Source organism: Schistocerca gregaria, chromosome 2 (genome assembly GCF_023897955.1).
Source record: "Schistocerca gregaria isolate iqSchGreg1 chromosome 2, iqSchGreg1.2, whole genome shotgun sequence".
In the NCBI taxonomy this organism is placed as follows: Eukaryota; Metazoa; Arthropoda; class Insecta; order Orthoptera; family Acrididae; genus Schistocerca; species Schistocerca gregaria.
The window spans coordinates 555151415-555158063 of record NC_064921.1 but is presented as its reverse complement, the minus strand read 5'-3'; the positions used below and the strand labels follow the sequence as shown (position 1 = coordinate 555158063).

The following is a 6649-nucleotide window of genomic DNA, read 5'->3' as shown; positions in this document are numbered from 1 at the left end:
CTTCAATTTCCTGGGGTTGCACAGTATATTTCAGAGTTGATCATTGCACCATGAAAGACGACATCAAACACGGTAATCCTTCGAGAGTTTCATGACTGAAGGGGTGGCTGTGAACTTTTTTTCGGAAGAGAAGAGGTGTGGATTGCCATTTTGTTTCTTGATCGAAATCATGAACTCATGTTTCATTGCCTGTCACGATATTCGATGAGCCTCTTAACGTGCAAGCAATTCTTCACAGACGGTCCTTCATTGATCTCTATGGTCTTCTGACTGGTAACAATGAACTAACGGCCACATGCCTTTCGGTAGTCAAACTGGCTGACGAGTGTGTGAACACTACCAACAGAGGCGTCCAGCTGTGTGGCGAAGTGTTTGATTATGATCCGTCAATCACTTCGAACGAGAGCGTCACAGCTGAGTGCCGACGACCCACCACGCAGGAAATCAGACAGGTTTACGCGACATTGTTGCGATGACAGACGTCCCGGCGAACGACTCAGAACGCTTCTTATCACCCGCCAGGTCTCAGTAGACAGTCTGTAAGCTCCTATGAAGATCTGCAATGCTCTGCTTTTCCACCAAAAGAAATTCAATGACAGCTCCGTTACAGACGTCATTTTGAAGGCTACATAAAGCGCCGCCACCTAGTGTACCTTCATGAAACTACAGGGGATGAAGCGACAATATTCCCTAATATGCAACAACAAATACTGCATTTTTCAACAGAAACTGCACAAGGTAAAGATGCGTTGCACTACTTATTATGTTAAAAATACACTACAGATCATACACAAGAAATATATAAATTATGCCACGGAAGTGTAAACAAATTACACTGATATCCCTACAAGGTTCAATAGTGTGATTAAAACTCGGGGTGAAAGAATATCAATGATAAGACTCGCTGGTGATATAGTTAGCATCAGTAAAAGTTACGAAGAATAACAGGAATTAGAATGAAATTTTCACTCCACAGCGGAATGTGCGCTGATATGAAACTTCCTGGCAGATTAAAACTGTATGCTAAGCCATGTCTCCGCAATGTCCTTTCTTCCAGGAGTGCTAGTTCTGCAAGGTTCGCAGGAGAGCTTCTGTGAAGTTTGGAATGTAGGAGACGCGGTACTGTGAGGTACTGTGAGGACGGGACGTGAGTTGTGCTTGGGTAGCTCAGTTGGTAGAGCACTTGCCCGCGAAAACATTTACAGGAATTGTTGAGTGGAATAAAGAGTCTAATGCGTATAGAATGTGGACTGACAGTGAATCGAGGATTGACATAACGAATGAGAAGCATCAGAAATAGGAACAGCGAGAAGCTTAACATCAACATTGGGGATCATGGAGTATACTAAATTAAGGAATTGTCCTACCGAGGCGGCCGGCCGGTGTGGCAGAGCGGTTTTAGGCGCTACAGTCTGGAACCGCAAGACCGCTACGGTCGCAGGTTCGAATCCTGCCTCGGGCATGGATGTGTGTGACGTCCTTAGGTTAGTTGGGTTTAAGTAGTTCTAACTTCTAGGGGACTGATGACCTCAGAAGTTAAGTCTCATAGTGCTCTGAGCCATTTGAACCATTTTGCTACCGAGGCAGCAAAATAAACGAGGTTATAAAAAGCAGCCTAGCACTGACAAAAATGGCGACACCAGCCAAGAAAAGTGTACTAGCATCAAGTGACCTTAATTTGAGGAAAAATTTCTGAGAGTGTACGTTTGAAGCACGGCACTGTACGACTGTGGGAAAACCGGAACAGAGAAGAATGGAAGTATTCCACATGTGGTGTTACAGAAAAATATTGAAAATTCGGTATATTAAGAAAATAATGAGTGAAGAGCCTCCCCCCCCCCCCCAGAATAGGCCAAGAAAGGAATATACGGAAAAAAACTAACAACAAAAAAGGACAAGATGATACGACCACAGCGAAGAAATCAGGCAATAACTTCCATGGTATCAGCAGGAAATCTACATGGCCAAAATTGTAGAGGGGAACAGAGATTGGAATATATCTAGCAAATAGTTGAAGACGTGGATTGCAACTGCTACTCTGAGATGGAAAGGCTGGCACAAAAGATGAACCCTTGTCGGCCCACATCAAACCAATCAGAAGACTGACGATCCAAGAAAATCTTGATTCCATGGTTAACAATTACACTGGTGCTTGATTACGAGGTCGCGCTGTACTGGCTAGTGTTGTAGGAAGGAAGGGACCAATTACGATGTCGATGTTAAATAGGCTCTCTGATATATTAAAATGTGTAGTTAAAAAATCATATGTGAGAATCGCTAAAATTCCAGTGGTTATGGTTTCAGCTCACACAGGAATAAACCATTTATATTTAAAATTCCATTCTATGGTACATAACAATATGTAATAATACCAAATGTATTTAGCTATTTCTCCCTATTCTGCAATTTCTTGTGTTTTAGATATAAATATGGCTTGTCTGTGAGCTGAAACTAGTAATCTGCAAAGAAATATTAACGATATTGTCCTATGCTTTTTATCCACAGATTTCAACGGATATTTACCATTGTAGCCGTACTAGCACATTAGTTAATAATGAATGAACCATATCCGAAGCAGCTTAAATATAGTAACCATACCCGAAACAGCTTAAATATAGTCGGAAAAAACAGATGTCGTTACTCTTGACTGGGTATTATAAAAAAAGAAAAACATCGATTCAAGTTGGTAACGATTTATAACACAGAAATTTCCATCTGTAGGAGTCTGACTGTATGGGGAAGATTTTTCCGGAATACTAGCCGCAATGCGAATAATTTTGACACCACCTGCATGAGTTGTTGAAATAATACCTGTTGGTGACACACAAAAAATTGTGTGAGACTGGAACTCGGATCTTAATTTCCTGCTTATCGCGAGTAGTTTCCTTAATCATCTCAACTGCCAAATGCAGGCTTTCAGGTCAATCCCAACCTCCATATGCCACACTGTCCGCCTCTTGTGCTCGCATCTTAACGTGTATTCCCGCAACAGGGTTAATGAGACAAACGTGTTCAACTTTAGTAGTGTTGTCATTTTTGACCAATTAGGCTGTCATACTTATTTTTATAATATCTACTCCTTCAGGCATGCATGCATGTCTTAAGGAACAGACACTGTAAAAATAAATTTTGTTTAAATGATAACTCTGCCATTTTATTAATGCGCTACTGTCAATCTCCATCGGATACTTTTACATATTGTGGAGTAAATTTTTAGCATCATAAATTTATTGAAGTGTAGATATGTAGCGTCATCTTCTTCTTATGTTGTAGTGTAATATTATATGAGCGCTTTTACTATATTTCTTTTAGACTCATCATTTTCGTCAGGTAAACCGACATGTTGTCACTCTAAATCAGTTTTTACAGTAAATGTAGATGTCTTTTTTACAATTATTCGTGTCTGGATTTTTTCCCGTATACTGTGAGTGAAGTAATTTGTAAGCCTTGTTGCACATCGGCAATGAGCTGGTCGTTTTCAACAACATAAACAACACACATTCTTCCTTCTTTTCCTGTACATACACTATGTAATGACTTTCTATCTGCATGGAACTTGGGATCAGCATGCCACAGCCTTCTAAATTAAGGAGCTGTAATTGGAACATCCACATCTCTGACCTTTAGAATATATAAGGAGGCTGGTAAACGCAACTGGTCAATATTTCGTTGTAGAGGAAGGTGTTAATAAGTCTCGTTCCAGAATGTTTAACATCCTTCAGCTTTTATGAAGGAAAATAAGACCAACTAATAAATACTTTTTGTGCAGTTATTAGGGGAGAATTCGGGTAATCTCTTTACCGATATTAGTACCATAAATTACTACAAAAATGGCATACACCTGAAGGAATGTATATTCCTAAATACGTTAACAAAACCGTTTTGTGACAATATATTGACGGTTAAAATCTGCGTTAATGTGAACTGCGAAAAATAATTGGGTAACTGGCGGCCTACAGTGTTAAACGAACAGTCTGTGGTGAGGTTCATAGTTATCTACGTGGCAAATTCTCCAAGCTCGTCTCTATGACAGATGATGTCAAGGCGAAGCAACCCTTTCTACTATGTGGCAGCAGGAGAAATACTGAAAAAAACTGTGAAGGAAACACTGAAAACCATTTACGGGAAATAGAAAAATCCAGTGGTTGCATCATGCAAGGACGTGTGTGTCCTACTGGACCAACAGCCTGGAATACTGCGAGATCCTCTTACGTAGAACAATCACCTTATAGACGTCGCTATAATTCAAGATTTTACTGTGATTTTTAACAAAATGGAGAAGTGTGACTACCTGCTACCAAACGCTACTTCTGTGTTAAAAAAAAAGACGACTGAGGAAATGCCAGAGTTATTGTGGACACACTAAGACAACTAGAAGAAACTGTTTAATGCGGGTGAGCTCATATTCTATAGTAAATAACAAATGTGTTTGTCAAATCAGAAGCCCAGGATTGAATTGGTACATATATTAGCAATTTAGAATTTGTACTCGACTGTACTCCGTGCCAGTCATTTACATGTAGTGTAAATTATCAGATAGCTTAAAAAACAGTTTCTGTATTGCATTTAAAGATTTTCCGTACTTTGTCTGCTGGGTGATTAAGAATACACGAAAGCTGACTGGTGTACAGATAGATCATCCGGACATTCAAGGCCAAGAAAAGGTTGACACAAAAGTTTATAAGTACGGTGCCGCATCATAATGTAAGGAACTATAGTGGATAAATCAACGTTTCTGCCACAGTTACAGTGGCCTTCCCCAGGGGCTGCTGGTATGTTTTAGCCCTGAAGAGACATGCCATTACTGCTGAATGAGCATGACATTATGTTACAGTTTATAATTAGCGTTGCTTTAATTGATCTCTTATTGTGGAAGGACTGGAAATTTTATCAACTAGCTTAGTACGGAGTAAGGGAAGTGTACCCGATGTTATCTGTTGCGTCTTACATTGTGTTCCACTATTGGTGGTCATCTTCGAAAGAGATGCGGGAGGTGCTGTTTTCCTGTGGCTGGATGCAAGCAGGGTGGAGGCAGTTAGCTGCTGGTGGTGCTAGCGTCACGTGTTGGTGGCGTGGCTTACTGGACAGAGGGCTGGCAGCTAGGATGGGGCAATCCTGGCTCCAACCTCTCTATTCATGTTTTACAGTCTTTTAGTACCTCAGTGGCTTTTATGACCTTACATTTTACAACCCACGTAATTGCCAAGTACACGGGTTTCGTGAAATTTTATTTCTTTGCTGCAGTATTGGTGGCGATGGGCAACTGCACATTTGCTGTGCTGCCATATCGGCCAACCAGTTTCGCCCATAACTATTGCTCCGTACTGAAATTCCACCCGGCACAGACGTGCAGAGTGTAAAGGGCCTATCTAATCTACGATGGAGCCTAGTACTTCCTGGATCTTGCGACTGCCGTAGAAGACACGCTGGACACCAACCCGGCGAAGGAGCTTACCAATCCAGTCATGGCTTTTTCCACGTAGAGTAAACAGGCTGCTGGCTGCTATTTGTTGATTTCTTGCCTATCTAGTTTTCTTCTGTTCGTCGCCAGTATTGGGGCAAAGTGGTTTCTACGCCATAGATGGCGGCGATGACGTCATATAGGTATGAAAACGGGTTCGCTCCGCTTTCAACTACACAGTTTCAACTACTTTTCAAGGTCATCCAACCGCTCATTTCCACATCCGAAATACAGGCACATAGATCGTTGTATATAGGAAATGTCATAGTATTTTCGGTAGCCTAGCAAATAAGACAGGTGTATATTCTCGCACAAAATATTTATTAACTTTTGTATACACACAGAAAACAACTCTTTCTTTATTTTTGATAGGTGTATTTTTAATAATGTCCAATTTAATTTTTCACTTATAACTTAAATCCACGTCTGAATCACCTATTTCTTTCTCCAAGCAGTAATTTGACAAACACACAGAAGGTATATTCTTGAATTCTAATACGTACCTAATTTTCTTCCTGTAAAACACTTGTTTTATGGCCTTAACTATTAGCTCTGTTCCTTCTTACAGCTCTTCTAGGCGAGAGCATTCGGGGATTTTAATTTTTCTTCGTATCTCTTCCGTGACGCTACTGTTAAAGCGTTCCACGTCTGCCTGCGTGTATGTCGACAGCTCTTCCGCTCCACATTCTTGAGGGATTTCTGTGTAGAACTTTAAGATTACAACTTTTGCAAACGACTGTCCATTAAATGTAGTTATTCCATCACTTCTAAATTCGGCAAATGGCCATTCTGTAGCTAGGTGGACAACATCCAGCTCGCCATACCTATGAATATAACCATCCTTTTCAACTCGATACAAATGGGAACAGAGCTTAATAAATACATTTTTCGGGTATCCCTTAATATAGTAAACGTTTTCTATTCCACTGATTTCGGCCAGTACTCCAACACGTGACCAGTTTCCAGGGCTGTTTACTATAATACAAATATTTTGTATTCGCCCTTCGTAGACAGGTTTTTCCATACACTGTGTTTAAATCCAGACGTAAAGCTGGCCTGCACATCCGAAATAGCCTCCTCCTTTCCCATTTGCAGCTTATATTTTTCCTTTATGGCAGCTGTCTTCTCTGTATACTCTACTTTTCTTTCCTTTAGTTCGATGTCTTTCATTTCCAGTTTCCTTTTCCG

At 40.6% G+C, this 6649-nt stretch overlaps 1 non-coding gene across 1 annotated transcript; it reads left to right on the top strand.

The window, feature by feature from the left end:
• Positions 1-1156: 1156 nt before the first annotated feature.
• Trnar-gcg (transfer RNA arginine (anticodon GCG)) lies at positions 1157-1462 on the top strand. Its single transcript has 2 exons — positions 1157-1193; positions 1420-1462. It is a non-coding gene; the product is annotated as a tRNA-Arg (tRNA).
• The last annotated feature ends 5187 nt before the right edge of the window (positions 1463-6649 follow it).